The 16,313-nt window shown below is 46.3% G+C and overlaps 1 protein-coding gene across 1 annotated transcript in view; it reads right to left on the bottom strand.

The window, feature by feature from the left end:
* LOC135511142 (small ribosomal subunit protein uS5m-like) overlaps window positions 1-14,721 on the bottom strand; it is a 245,329-nt gene extending 230,608 nt beyond the window's left edge. The window contains exon 1 of the transcript XR_010451216.1: window positions 14,089-14,721. The gene's annotated coding sequence lies outside the window, so the exon portion shown is untranslated. The remainder of the gene's footprint in view (window positions 1-14,088) is intronic.
* Window positions 14,722-16,313: the final 1,592 nt, after the last annotated feature.

Here is a 16,313-nt window from a genome sequence, read left to right as displayed (position 1 = left end):
ATTAGCGGATAATACCTTTGGATGATTATAGTTGAAGTTGTTGAAGTCTTACAAGTAGCTTAAAACCTGTTACGGCTAGGGGTTCTGCTAGCGGAACGTTTCAACAACATCCGGTGAAATTGCAGAGCGCAATTGTTTTTTTTTTATTATTAGAAAAATGTAACTTTCATACAATCACAAGTGCAATACACCAGCCACCGTGTCAGATTTCAAAAAGGCTTTACGGCAACAACAAAACATGCGATCTGAGAACAGCACCCCATCATACAAACACGACAATCATATTTCAACCCACCAGACGCGCCACAAAACTCAGAAATAATGATATAATTCATGCCTTACCTTTGAAGATCTTCTTCTGTTGGCACTCCAAAATGTCCCATAAACATCACAAATGGTCCTTTTGTGGCGCATTTGCTTCAGAAAAACACCGCTTCCACCTCGCCCAACATGACTACAAATGATCTAATAAGTTACCTGTAAACTTGGTCCAAACATTTCAAACAACGTTCCTAATCCAACTTTAGGTATTTTAAAATGTAAATAATCAATCAAATTTAAGACGGGATAAACTGTGTTCAATAGCGGATCAAATGAAAGTACAGCGAGTTCCAGGTCACGCACCCCAAACAAAACAGTCCACTTGGATATACACCCAGAAAGGAAAGGGATACTTCTTCATTTCTCAAAAGAAAACATCAACCAATTTATAAAGACTGTGGAAGCCATAGGAACTGCAACCAGATGCCTCCGAAATCTAGATTCACATAGAAAACCAATTGAAAACACAGTCACCTCAAATACAAATATTCCTGGATGGTTTGTCCTCTGGGTTTCACCTGCCAAATAAGTTCTGTTTTACTCATAGATATAATTTAACAGTTTTAGAAACTTTAGAGTGTTTTCTATCCAACTCTACCAATTATATGCATATCCTAGCTTCTGGGCCTGAGTAGCAGGGAGTTTAATTTGGGCACGCTTTTCACTCGGACGTGAAAATACCCCCCCTAGCCCGAAGAAGAGGTTTTAAAGTAAATAGAAGTAAAATATCTAGCTAGCTAGTAACAAATTCAACAGTGTCATTAGCAGCTAATAAGAAGCAAATGTGGTATCTAATATTAGGCTAATTCTCATGAACGAAAACAATATTAAAAGTATGATCAATTTCATCAACATCAACACCAGACGTAGCTAAATGTTAGCAATGGATTGTGGTGGTCCTGGATCATCATTGGTGTCTGTCCTGGGTCGTCATATTCCCACTGTGGCACTCCTGGTTCTTCCTATGACTCTGGTGGTCCTGGATTATCATTGCTGTCTGTCCTGGGTCGTCATATTCCCACTGTGGCGCTCCTGGATCTTCATATGACTCTGGTGGTCCTGTATCTTCATATAACTCTGGTAGTCCTGGATCATCATTGGTGTCTGTCCTGGGTCATCATATTCCCACTGTGGCGCTCCTGGATCTTCATATGACTCTGGTGGTCCTGGATCATCATATGACTCTGGTGGTCCTGTATCTTCATATGACTCTGGTGGTCCTGGATCTTCATATGACTCTGGTGGTCCTGGATCTTCATATGACTCTGGTGGTCCTGGATCTTCATATGACTCTGGTGGTCCTGGATCTTCATATGACTCTGGTGGTCCTGGATCTTCATATGACTCTGGTGGTCCTGGATCTTCATATGACTCTGGTGGTCCTGGATCTTCATTTGACTCTGGTGGTCCTGGATCTTCATTTGACTCTGGTGGTCCTGGATCTTCATTTGACTCTGGTGGTCCTGGATCTTCATTTGACTCTGGTGGTCCTGGATCTTCATATGACTCTGGTGGTCCTGGATCTTCATATGACTCTGGTGGTCCTGGATCTTCATATGACTCTGGTGGTCCTGGATCTTCATATGACTCTGGTGGTCCTGGATCTTCATATGACTCTGGTGGTCCTGGATCGTCATATGGATGTGTCGGTTCTGGATCTTCATATGACTCTGGTGGTCCTGGATCTTCATATGACTCTGGTGGTCCTGGATCTTCATATGACTCTGGTGGTCCTGGATCGTCATATGGATGTGTCGGTTCTGGATCGTCATATGACTCTGGTGGTCCTGGATCGTCATATGGATGTGTCGGTTCTGGATCGTCATATGTCTCATATGTCTCATTCTCAATCATCAGTTGACAGTTAATAGGTTGACTAGGATAGCAGTTATTGTTTACATAAATTAACCCATGTAAAAAAACAAATTGTAGTTCAACCCATTTTTCAAGGAGAAAGTTGGTATGTCTGGTATAGTAAGTCTCCTTTGTATTTCAATGTTAAATGTAATGTGACATTTAGTTTGGGAAGAACCCAGATAAATATATATTTTTCTATAAAACAGAGCTACAGAAATGATTACGCTGGCAACTCCTACCACAGGACCCTTTCTTGAGAACTTTGGGGGATTTATTGTCCCTCAGTGGCCTGAACCGTGTACCTGACCAGGTAAAGTCTGTCTTAATAGCCATTAAAGTATTTTCCAGTATTACATGAAAGAATAATCCTAATCTAAATAACACCACTTGTCACATCATTTTTAATGGACACATTCATGTAGAAACAGAGGATGGCATGTATGTGTGTTGCTTAGTGGCAAGTCTGTCCCACCCTGGGAAAAACCTATGATCCATTACTGTGGTGTCAGATAAAGTACACACATGCTTTACTTAATGTGCCCATCCTCTGTGCCCATGTGTCCACATTTCCCACCCTGTGTTAAATTGCCTGAATGTATTTAAAGGTCAGATTGTCCAAACCGAATGGAAATGACAACACAATGTGTCACTGTCCTCTAACCGAAGTGGTCAGACAGATTCGAACAGACTACAATCAGACCACAATATGACTTCTGCGTGTCTAGACCTGACAGTTAAATGTAATCATCGTGTTTGGTTAATAAAAGTCAGATTTTCTTAACCGAGGTGGTTAAGATTTACATGTAAATTGTGCTAATGTTTTCTGACATAACTATGCCAAGGAGATGAGCAACTTCAGTCAGTGGAGTTTTAGTGTTTACGTGGTTAACTTCCCCCCTCATGCTACATGCTGACTCAAAACACACAATTTAAAAATGAGGCCCAGATCTTGTTCAGAACTAAATGGTTGGTAAAATAAAACTTTATTTAAAAAGACCTGCTAATAACCAAAGATGGCACTCTACCAGACAAACCCATTTTATGCACGCTTTGACAATATCTTCCTGTCCGGGTTGGCGCCCTCCTCGGGTTCGTGCCTTGGGGGATATCTTCGTGGGCTATACTCGGCCTTGGCTCAGGGTAGTAAGTTGGTGGTTTGAAGATATCCCTCTAGTGGTGTGGGGGCTGTGCTTGGCAAAGTGGGTGGGGTTATATCCTGCCTGGTTGGCCCTGTCTGCTGCGATAGTTTGTGTCAGTGGTCTAGAATCAGTCTATTATATCTGGAGTATATCTTGTGTCTTATCCGGTGTCCTGTGTGAATTTAAGTATGCTTCCTCTAACTCTCTCTCTTCTCTCGGATGACCTCAGTCCTACGACCATGCCTCAGGACTACCTGGTCTGATGAGTCCTTGCTGTCCCCAGTCCACCCCAGTCCACCTGCTGCTGCTCCAGTTTCAACTCTTCTGCCTGCGGCTATGGAACCCTAACCTGTTCACTGGATATGCTACCTTGTCCTGGACCTGCTGTTTTCGACTCTCCCTACCGCATCTGCTGTCTCTAACTCTGAATGATCAGCTATGAAAAGCCAAACTGACATCTACTCCTGAGATGATGACCTGTTGCACCCTCTACAACCACCATGATTATTATTATTTGACCCTGCTGATCATCTATGAATGTTTGAACACCTTGGCCATGTTCTGTTATAATTTCCACCAGGCACAGTCTGAATAGGACTGGCCACCCCTTAGAGCCTGATTCCTCTCTAGGTTTCTTCCTAGGTTCCTGACTTTCTAGGGAGTTTTTCCTAGCCACCGTGCTTCTACATCTGCATTGCTTGCTGTTTGGGGTTTTAGGCCGGGGTTTTATTAGCACTTTGTGACATCGGCTGATGTAAAAAGGGCTTTATAAATGTATGTGATTGATTGAGAACCGTACCGTGCGTGAGGGCCCCCACGAACCAGAGGACTGGGTGATCTCGCTCTCTGAAGCAGACGTGAGTAAAGTCTTTAATCAGGTCAACACTTGCAAGGCGATGGGGCCGGACCATATTCCAGGACACGTTCTCAGAGTTCAGCTAGTAGGAATATTCACTGTAATGTTCAGCCTCTCCTTGTCCCTGTCAGGATTTGGCCAGGGTTGTTCCAGTTGTTGGTCACTAGATGTCCCCATTGTGCTTTTTGTCCTTATGTTTTTCCCTTGTTCCCCATTATTATTTGCACCTGTGTCTCGTTTCCCCTGAGTGTATTTAAACCCTTAGTTTCCCTCTGTTCTGTGCTCTGTGTTTGTATGTTAGCACCCTGCCCTAGTGTTCTGTGTGCTCTTGTCGATTCCTGGGTGACGTTCTTGTGGTATTCTGTTTTTTGTTTTTGTTTATTTTTGGTGAGTTTCTTTTGAGTTCTTTTGTGTTTTACCTACCACCTTTTGGATTTGCCATTTTTGTATTTTAGGATTTTTTCTTTATTAAATACACCATCTTAAGTACTGCTGTGTCTGCCTCATCTTCTGGGTTCTGCTGTCTATTCGTGGCTCAGTTGGTTAAGTGACTGTTTCTCACTCCGGAGACCCAGGTTCAAAACCGGGTCCTGACAGAAACACAGAGCCAAAAATGAACCCAGAGGCAGCCAGTTCCCAGGACCTTTTTGCCACGCTGTCCCACCACCAGGAGACTGTCCAACGCCACGAAGCCGCCCTGGTTCAGCAAGAGGCCTTAATGGCTAGACATTCTCATCTTCTGTCGGAGATGCTGACTTCCATTAAGCAAATATCTGATCGACTTACCCCGGCAACAGTTCCCGTCCCAGTACCTCAAGTTCACGTACCCATGGCAGTTAACCCCCTGGCTGAACCTCGTCTTCCACCTCCCCAACGGTTCTCAGGTGATCCAAGTGCTTGTAAAGGGTTTCTCACTCAATGTTCTCTCTCCTTTGAGCTGCAACCCTCGTCGTTTCCCACCGACCGGTCTAAGATCGCATATATCATCACCCTGCTGTCGGAAAAAGCCCTGGCCTGGGCTACTGCTGTGTGGGATGCCTATAGTTCCTGCTGTGCCAGCTACTCTGCCTTTGCTGAGGAATTCAAACGAGTGTTTCAAGGCCCAAGCAGTGGTTCTGACTCAGCCAAACAGCTCCTGACTCTCCATCAAGGTTGGCGCAGCGTGACGGACTATGCCATCCAGTTCCGCACGGTGGCAGCAGCGAGTGGCTGGAACAACGAGGCGCTCACGGTGTGCTTTCTGAAAGGCCTTTCCGACACTATCCAAGATGAACTGGCCACTCGGGAACCACCGGACAATCTCGAGTCCCTGATCAAGTTGGCCTCACGCATTGACCAGCGTCTGAGAGAGAGAGAACTCAACCGTAGACCTCTAGCTCCTATCAGTCCCAGCTCCGAGTCCCCACCTTTATCATCACTGGCTCCACCGGAACCCATGCAGATTGGACGCATCTCCCAGGCTGAGAGAGACCGCCGGATGAGGGAGCGACGCTGTCTATATTGCGGCAAACCGGGCCATTTCCGTTCCACGTGTCCCGGGCTCCAGGGAAACGCTCTGTCCCGTACAGACCGGGGGAACTGTAACGGGAAACATAACCTCCTCCCATCCGTCCAACTCCCGTCTGCTCATTCCAGTCACCCTCTCCTGGGACAACCACAAGCTTCACCTTCAAGCCTTGGTAGACTCTGGAGCCGCAGGTAACTTCATGGATGGTGTCTGGGCGAAGGAGAATGGCGTTCCCTCTGAACTTCTAAGTGACCCCATGAGGGTTACTACATTGGATGGAAGCCCTTTGGGATCTGGACTTGTCACTCATGTCACTACCTCCTTGAGACTTTCAGTTTCACAACACCAGGAATTGATGAACTTTCATTTGATCTCCTGTTCCGAGTTCCCTCTCGTCCTTGGATACCCCTGGCTTCACAGCCATAACCCTCACATCGACTGGTCTGTGGGCACTATCAAGCAGTGGGGTCCTACGTGCCAAGCTACTTGTATTTTCCAGAATTCCCGAGTTCTACTCCCGAGTCTTTAGAATCCATCGACCTGACCCGAGTTCCCGAGTGTTACCATGACCTCAAACTGGTGTTTAGCAAACAGAGGGCCACCATGCTACCACCCCATAGATCTTACGATTGCCCCATCGACCTGTTTCCGGGCACTTGCCCCCAGGGGTCGGATCTTTTCCCTATCTCCACCCGAACGAGCTGCTATGGATACCTACATCAAGGACTCTCTGGAAGCAGGCCTCATGCGTCCATCAACCTCCCCGGCGGGAGCAGGGTTTTTCTTTGTGGCCAAGAAAGATGGTGGGTTACGTCCTTGCATCGACTACCGGGGACTCAATGACATAACCGTCCGTAACCGTTACCCGCTACCCCTTATGGCCACAGCCTTCGAGCTGCTCCAGGAAGCAGTTGTTTTCACTAAGCTTGACCTGCGGAACGCATACCATCTTGTGCGGATCAGACCTGGTGACGAGTGGAAGACCGCTTTCAACACGCCTACTGGTCACTATGAATACTTGGTGATGCCCTTCGGCCTGACCAACGCCCCAGCGGTGTTCCAAGCGCTCATAAACGATGTGCTTAGGGATATGCTTAACATATTTGTGTTCGTTTACTTGGATGACATCCTCATCTTTTCGAGCTCCCTTCAAGAACACACTAAGCATGTCAGACAAGTACTCAAACGCCTCCTGGACAGCCATCTGTACGTTAAGCCGGAAAAATGTGAATTCCATTCATCCCGAGTACAATTCCTGGGATTTGTAGTGGAACCCGGTCGAATCCAAATGGACCCTAGGAAGGTAGGGGCGGTAGCGGATTGGCCCACCCCCAAATCCGTTAAGGATGTTCAGCGTTTCCTGGGCTTCACAAACTTTTACCGCAAGTTCATCAAGAACTTCAGTTTGGTGGCAGCTCCTCTCTCAGCTTTAACCAAAGGTGGCAATGCAAGGTTTGTGTGGGGAAGAGAAGCTGAGACGGCCTTCCAAGGACTCAAGCAGCGCATCCTCTCTGCTCCCATCCTGATACTACCGACTACGGATGAACCATTTGTGGTGGAGGTAGACGCATCAGAGGTTGGTGTTGGAGCTGTCCTGTCTCAGAGGGGTGAAGACAAGAAGCTTCATCCGTGCGCTTTCTTCTCACACCGGCTTACCCCGACTGAGAGGAACTACGATGTGGGGGATCGTGAACTCCTAGCGGTTAAGATGGCATTGAAGGAATGGAGACACTGGCTCGAGGGGGCTTCTCACCCGTTTCAAGTGCTTACGGACCACAAAAATCTGGAGTATATCCAGCAGGCGAAGCGATTGAACTCTAGACAAGCTAGATGGTCTCTTTTCTTCAATCGATTCCAGTTTATCCTCACCTATCGGCCCGGGTCGAAGAATCTCAAACCGGATGCCCTGTCCCGAGTCTACGCTCCTGCCATTCGAGATGACACGGACATGCCTGTCCTTCCTGCTGCTAAGATTGTGGCTCCGATCTCGTGGCAAGTTGAGGATACCGTGAGACGTGCTCAAGCTAGCGAACCGGACCCTAAAGGAGGCCCTGCCAATCGGTTGTTTGTCCCCAAGGCAGTGAGGACTCAGGTCCTTCTGTGGGGGCACTCCTCTCGCCTCACCTGTCATCCGGGCGTAGGTCGCACCTTGGAGTTCATCCAGCGTAAGTTCTGGTGGCCTACCATAAGAGAAGACGTTGCCACTTTCGTCAATGCCTGCCCCGTGTGCTGCCAGGGCAAATCTTCTCACCTCCGCCCTCAAGGACTCCTTCACCCTTTACCTGTTCCCCACAGACCCTGGTCCCATATCTCATTGGACTTTATTACTGGACTTCCTCCATCCCATGGCAATACTACTATCCTAGTCATAATCGACAGGTTTTCAAAGGCGGCCAGGTTCGTCCCTCTGACTAAGTTACCTTCTGCCAAGGAAACGGCTGAGTTGGTAATTAATCATGTGTTCCGAGTCTTCGGCATTCCTCAAGATGTGGTTTCTGACAGAGGTCCCCAGTTCGCCTCAAGGTTTTGGAAGGCCTTCTGCCAACTCATGGGGGCTTCTGCCAGTCTATCTTCAGGGTACCATCCGGAGTCCAACGGCCAAACAGAGAGGATGAATCAAGAGCTGGAAACCACCCTCCGATGTATGACTCGTGACAACCCGTCCACATGGTCATCCTTTATTGTTTGGGCCGAATACGCGCACAACACCTTGCGCTCCTCCTCCACTGGTATGTCCCCGCACGAGTGTCAGTTTGGCTATGCTCCTCCATTGTTCCCAGACCAGGAGGCAGAAGTCAGAGTGCCTTCAGCCTTGAGGTTCGTCAGACGCTGTCGGCTTATGTGGAGGAAGACCCGTCTTAATCTGATACGTTCCTCACAGAGGTATCAACAACAAGCCAACAGACGTCGCCGTCCCGGGCCTACCCTGCGCCCCGGCCAGAGAGTCTGGCTCTCCACAAGAGATTTACCTCTACGGGTGGAGTCTCGCAAGCTGTCCCAAAAATACATCGGTCCCTTCAAGGTTGCCAGGAGAGTTAACCCAGTTTCTTATCGCCTACACTTACCCAGATCCCTTAAGATTAATCCCACATTTCATGTGTCTTTGTTAAAACCTGTTGTTTTTTCTCCCCTTGTCCCGGCAGACAGACCTCCCCCTCCGCCTCGTGTCATTGGAGGCCAGCCGGCTTATACCGTCCACCGGATACTGGATTCCCGCCGGGTGCAGCGGTCCTGGCAGTATCTGGTGGACTGGGAAGGCTACGGTCCTGAGGAGCGCTCCTGGGTTCCTGCCAAAGACATCCTGGACCCTGACCTCATTCGTCAGTTCAGGGTCCTCCACCCTGAGAGAGCTGGTGGGAACGTCAGGAGCCGTTCCTAGGGGGGGGATTCTGTCAGGATTTGGCCAGGGTTGTTCCAGTTGTTGGTCACTAGATGTCCCCATTGTGCTTTTTGTCCTTATGTTTTTCCCTTGTTCCCCATTATTATTTGCACCTGTGTCTCGTTTCCCCTGAGTGTATTTAAACCCTTAGTTTCCCTCTGTTCTGTGCTCTGTGTTTGTATGTTAGCACCCTGCCCTAGTGTTCTGTGTGCTCTTGTCGATTCCGGGTGACGTTCTTGTGGTATTCTGTTTTTTGTTTTTGTTTATTTTTGGTGAGTTTCTTTTGAGTTCTTTTGTGTTTTACCTACCACCTTTTGGATTTGCCATTTTTGTATTTTAGGATTTTTTCTTTATTAAATACACCGTCTTAAGTACTGCTGTGTCTGCCTCATCTTCTGGGTTCTGCTGTCTATTCGTGGCTCAGTTGGTTAAGTGACTGTTTCGCACTCCGGAGACCCAGGTTCAAAACCGGGTCCTGACAGTCCCAATCTATAATCCCCACATGTTATAAGATGACTACCATCACTTCATGCCACAATGACTACCGCCCTGTAGCACTTACTTCTGTAATCATGAAGTGCTTTGAGAGGCTGGTTATGCCACACATCAACTCCATCATCCAAGACACCCTAGATCCACTCCAATTTGTATACCGCCCCAACAGATCCACAGACAACACAATCTCAATTGCACTCCACACTGCCCTCACCCACCTAGATAAGAGGAATACCTACGTGAGAATACTATTAATTCACTTCAGCTCACCGTTCCACACCATTATCCCCTCCAAGCTTGTCACCATGCTTGTAATCCTGGGATTGAACACCTCCCTCTGCAACTGGATCCTGGACTTCGTGATGGGATGACCCCAGGCAGTGAGGGTAGGCAACATCACCTCCACTAAGCTGACCCTCAACACAGGGGCCCCACGGGGGGGGGGTGCTCAGTACCCTGCTGTATTCCCTGTTCACCCACGACCGTGTGGCCGCACACAACTCCAACACCATCATGCTGACGACACAACGTGGTAGGCCTGATCACCGGCAACAATGAGACAGCCAATAGGGAGGAGGTCAGTGACCTGGCAGTGTGGTGCTGGGAGAACAACCTCTCCCTCAACGTCAGTAAGCTCAAGGAGCTGATCGTGGACTACAGGAAATGGGGGGAGCGAGAATGCCCCATCCACGTCAATGGGTCTGTAGTGGAGCTGGTCGAGAACTTCAAGGTCCACACACACGTGCACAGTTGTAAAGAATTTGTGACAGCGCCTCTTCCCCCTCAGGAAGTTGAAAAGGTTTGGCATGACCCCTACAGCATCGTTGAGAGCGTATTGACTGGCTGCATCACTGTTTGGTATGGTAACACCACAGCCCTCGATCGCATGGCGCTACAGAATGTGGTGCGGACAGCCCAATACATCATTGGGGCAGAGCTCCCTGACATCCAGTACATTATATCAGGTGGTGTGAAAGGAAGGCCCGGAAAATCAATAGAGACTCCAGCCACCCAAGCTATAGACTGTTCTCTCTGGTAAGCGATACCGGTGCATCAAGTATAACACCAAGAGGCTCGTGAACAGTTTCAATCCCCAAGCCATAAGGTTGCTAAATAGCTAACGAAATAGCTACACGGACTATCTGAATTGACCCTTGTATTTATTTACATTTTTGCACTGTCTCTAGGCACACTAAACGGACTCTACACACTCACAGTCCAAGACACACATTTGTACTGACTCCACGTACACGCACATACAATCTTAATTTATTCTGCTGCTAGTCTGTTTATCATATATCATGATGCCGAGTCACCTTACCCCTATACATATCTCCCTGTATCACTCCAGTATCCCTGCACATTGTAAATATGCTACTGGAACTGACCCTGTATATAGTGTGCTTATTTACTTTATCATGTTCTTCTTATTTCTTTTTTACATTTGTTTTCAACCTTGTTATTTTTAGTGCTACATTGATTACTGCGTTGTTGGGGTTAGAGCTTGCAAGAAAGGTATTTCACTGTACTTGTGCATGTGACATGAAAACATGAAACTAATCTTTCTGTGCTTTCAGAATCATCCTGCTGCAAATGTTTCTTGCTCAGCACACAACAAAGTATTCTCTATTGTTCACATCACTGTGTCGTTGGGTCCTAGACCATGAGTGTGTTTGAAGAAGTATGGTGTCGGGTTTCGCTTTGAAAAAAATCCATTCTTCAATTTGACATACTAGTTCATGTCATATTCTTCGGAAATTACCATACGCTTGGGACTGTGGATCATGGCCATTGTGGTGACTAAATGTAATCTGTACAATAGCTTTGTAACCCAATCAGTCTTTACCTGTGGCTCTTTGACTACATTTAAAAGTCTTTGCCAGACCGCAGGCAACGGAGAAAATAATATCTCCCAGACATGTGCCGACACGTGTCCATAATATTAGCTTCTAGTTATCTTTTTAGCAAGGCTTTTAGCACGCTAGCTAACTATTCCAAAACAAATCAAATTTAATTTGTCACGTGCCGACCTTGCCTTGAAATGCGTACTTACAAGAACTTAACCAACTTTTAATAACATTTTGTTAAGAAAGTATTTACTAAATAAAGTAAAGTAAAAAATAAATAAATAATAAAATACAAAAAGTAACACAATAAAATAACAATAATGAGGCTATATACAGGGGGTACCAGTACCGAGACAATGTGCAATTAGTCGAGTTAATTTGTACATGTAGGTAGGGGTAGAGTGACTATGCTTAGATAATAAACAGTGAGTAGCAGCTGTGTAAAAACAAGGGACGGGGGTCCTGGATGACAGGAAGCTTGTCCCCAGTGATATTCTGGGCCATACGCATTATCCTCTGTAGCACCTTACGGTCGAATGCCGAGCAGTTGCCATACCAGGAGTTGACGCAATCTGTGGATCTGTTGGGGCGGTAGGCAAATTGGAGTGGGTCTAGGGTTTCTGGGAATGATTGTGTTGAGGTGAACCATGACCAACCTTTCAAAGCATTTCATGGCTATGGACGTGAGTGCTAAGGGGCGGTAGTCATTTAGGCAGGCTACCTTCACTTTCCTGGGCACAGGGACTATGGTGGTCTGCTTGAAACATGTAGGTATTACAGACTCGGTCAGGGAGAGGTTGAAAATGTCAGTGAAAACATTTGCTAATTTGTCCGCGCATGCTCTGAGTACACGTCCTGGTAATTCGTCTGGCTCCACGGCCTTGTGAATGTTGACTGGTTTAAAGGTCTTTAATATAATAAAGACAATCCTGAAACTTGTCCTAAATGATGATGTGCTTTCTCCTCCACTCATGTTATTCTCTTCTCTCTCATCTTTCCCCTGGTGCTAAAGGCCCCTTGTGAAGGAGAAAGTGGGTTGCAGGTGGTCGCTAGGGGAAACGAAAATGACACCAATCTCAGTTCTATTCCACTATCTTAATTGTGAAAAGAAATGTGTGTACTTTAATGTGGGCTAATATTATAAACTCACAGGAACCATCATAGGCTTCCACTCTGCTTCTTAACTTTTAAACCTGGTCCCCAGGTACTAGCAAATAGCCGAGACCCTCAAATCTGGCTCCTTCTTAATTCTGTCTCATTTCACCCCAGCATGATCTGTCTAAGCACTGAAGAATGGTGGCTGTCAGAGTTCCTTCATCGGAGATTAGGTAAATGTCCCAATTTTTTTCTGTGATTAAGCCGTTCTCCGCTGAGGGCTGGAAATGTATCTGGCCCATTCTTTCAGTGTGAACTTACCTCATCCACCCAATAAAACGTCCTCTATATCTCTTCCCAAAAACTTGGGACAACTTCAGTGAAAGTTGTTTTGTGTGAAATTATAGGCCTATATTATTGTGCTAATATCTTATTTTCCCAAGGTTTTGTGTCTGTTGTGAGCAGCACATCAAAGGCATCCTGAAGCTTTGGCTTTGAATTGATGCAATTATGAACATCAGAGAATGGCATCATCCCATTTCTGAATGAGGCTTTTTAAAGAGGACAATACAATAATGAGGTTGTGTTCTCTCACAACTTGTTCACAATGAGTTCACAATGACGAGCATTTCAATAGGCCCCTTGTCAGATACAGACGTTATTACCTTACTCAAATGATCTGCAAAAAACGTCAGCGGTGGTTAAGCTAACCAAAGGAAATAATGTAATATCAAGGCGAAGCGAACACCATTGGGTTGCTGTATATTTCTCCTTTAAATATTGTAGTTCACTAGAATAGTTGTCAGGGCAGCATTAGAAGCATGAAAACGCTTTTCCAATCAATACTCCCATCTGTAGGCCTGTAGGCTTGAACTAAAGGTCTGAACATATTCTCCTTCTACTGCACTAAAGAGAAGCACTGCATACAGTCCTGTAGTGGAGCACCATATATCACCACAAATACAAATGGATTTTCTTTTAAAGTCAGCCAAGGTGTGTGAGGTGAGAACACATAAGACAGGACTATTTGTTTGGTTGGCAAAGGTGAAGGCTTAGCTATGTTCAATACACATGAACAGCACACATTGCTACTGGCTGTGGAGCTATAGTATTATGAAAGCACAACAACAACCGATACACATCTGTACCGGTGATTCATTTCTCTCTTCTAGTTCTCATTTTGAGATGAGTGCAAACTGCATTTTAGGAAACTGTGTGGGTGTTTATTCTAGGGATGTTTAGTACGAGTTCTCTGAGTAAATGTGTATCTGTTCTAATCTAACTCTATAAACCCGTTGGGACACGGGGAGAATGAGGCACATTTGTAAACATGAATAAACCTGAGAGATATCTATCCCAAAGGATTAGAATCATCAGTGAAGGAAAACAAAACCTCAAACAAAGAAGAACAGAGCAGCTGGTAGAAAATGGAAGTGTTTACTACAGGTTGGCCCCTCTTCAATCTCACGCTACTCCCTAAAACCTGCTAATAACATTCCTATAAATGCTACCGAGAACAGCTATGTAGATTTGATGTTACCCTGGGGTGATTGTGTGTTCACATATAGATCAACGGTGAATGGTGGTTTTACCTGTAGCCTGCGGTAAGCCTATTTCCTATTTCATCCGGTTGACGTATTGCAGGTCCATTGTTGACTGTTACACCTTGCTGTCTGATTTCCAGTTGAAGATATGGAAGGACCGCTGGATGCAGTAGTGTGAAATGTGGTGTAGCATGGAGTATGTCAGAGAGCACACAGCTCCAGCTTGGTCAACCTTGCTCTTTAGTGATACAATCTGAAGGTTGATTCCTTAACATTCTTATCTGCCATGGGATCTGCAACAGTCCGGCATACTGCACACACATTACGATGGCATTTCTTCAAGCGATAAATGTCCCTGTGAGAGCATCCTCAGTAGTGTCAATAACAATCGGATGCAGCCGGTTTTCAGGGAAAATGGAAAGAGAGCCTATGAAGCACTTAGGCTTTTTGACTTTAACGAGGCACTCCATCTTAACTCCTCCACATTTACTGGATTGGTTGAACAGCGCAGAAGAGAACCTTCCCCGACAGTTTTTTCCCCTCCCGTCAGGACCAGGGTTACCGTGCTACCTTAGGTTATCGTGAGAGAAGACATTTCAGAGCACCTGCAATCTATTCTGCGTCTGCTTTAGAAACTGCCATGCACATCCCGCTCCATGTCCAAAGCAATACAGTTCAATTTGAGAGCCGGCAGAACAGCGCCGCTGTTGTCAACAGAAGGTGAAGGGTCAGTCAGTGTCTGCTATGAGTGGTGAGGAGTAGGGAGTAGGCGTCTCTCTCAGTACATTTGCTACCCATTTCAACAACACAGCTCTCCGGTTCAGTGATTTTGAGTCCACTGCATTTGACATTTTTCTTTACTGTAAAGAAAATGAAAGCAGTGTTATGGTGGCAGGTAGCCTAGCGGTTAAGAGTGTTTGGGCCAGTAACCGAAAGGTTGCTGGTTTGAATCCCGAGCTGTCTAGGTGAAATAATAGTATCTGCTAAATGAGTAAAACAAAACGTTATATCAGTGTCTATAAGTACCGTAGCAACCTATTACTGTTAGGAAATGGCAAACGCTCCAGTCTCTAACATAGAGTGTCTGGACTGAGGAGCCATGTAATATGATGTAGACGCGTGTGCCTAGCTTAAGATGTGCGCGTGTGTGGGTTCGAGTGTTTATCCGATATAATGAGATAGCCTTTCGGGTCCTTTCCATCAGCCAATCAGGGTCACTGCCGGTACCCTGTGTCGTCGGAAATCAGAAATAGCCCATCTCCTCATCTCCTTCATCTCTACATCTCCATCTCCATTCACGGCGGTCGGCATCTCTGCACATGACAGCACACAGCTGGGAGTGAAGTCTACATCCAGATCTCACCTCCCCCTCTCTCTCTGTAGCTCACCATCTCTCAGTCCTGTCCTGTATTTGGACTTATAATGAATCATAAAGATTTGTATTACCAAGACCTTAATCGCCTATGTCATAGATTGCTGTTCTTCCAGTAGTGTAGGCACACCTGACCGAAGATAGTGAGAGATTCACAGCCTCAGTTAGAGAGAGGCTACAAAGACAATTATTAGACCACAGAGACAGACAGTCAGGACCACTGCCAAGTCTGACAATTAATTGGGAATTAACTTATGGCAAGGAAGCAGGCTAATTTCCTGTCGTACCGGTGCTTGTAAACCAATGCTTTTGGTTTGAATTCTACTGTATCAGAACGATCTCTCTGTGCAGGAATTCTGCCTTTGTTTCTGATAAGTTCCTCAGCAGGTGACCTCCAGCAAAAGCCTTTACAGAACTTTGACATGTTGAGTGGAGGTCTCAGTGTTTGTGACGGAGTCCCCTAGGGGCTGGAGGAGTGTCCTGCAGCACTGCCTAGATCGGTGACAGACTCTCCCAGTGGCGGTGACACCCCCTGCTCCACTCCGCTCCTCATGGACACACTGTGCACACTAGACTGCTGACATTGGGGCTTTTGTAGCAGTCCAATGATGCACCACACAGCCCTTTGTGAAGGCACATTGCAGCTCCAACAGAGGGGCTTAAGCGATGGTGACCCCTGCTCTATTTGTGGTGGTTTGTATTAAACAGGGGAAGTAGGAAGTATCTGTTTCACTATTTCAGTGAGATGCTTCCTGACGGCCACAGTTAGACTAAGATGCTTCCTGACGGCCACAGTTAGACTAAGATGCTTCCTGACGGCCACAGTTAGACTAAGATGCTTCCTGACGGCCACAGTTAGACTAAGATGCTTCCTGACGGCCACAGTTAGACTAAGATGCTT

Source organism: Oncorhynchus masou, chromosome 23 (assembly GCF_036934945.1).
Source record: "Oncorhynchus masou masou isolate Uvic2021 chromosome 23, UVic_Omas_1.1, whole genome shotgun sequence".
Taxonomy (NCBI): domain Eukaryota; kingdom Metazoa; phylum Chordata; class Actinopteri; order Salmoniformes; family Salmonidae; genus Oncorhynchus; species Oncorhynchus masou.
Note: the sequence above shows the minus strand (reverse complement) of the source record. Positions and strands in the feature narration are given on the sequence as shown.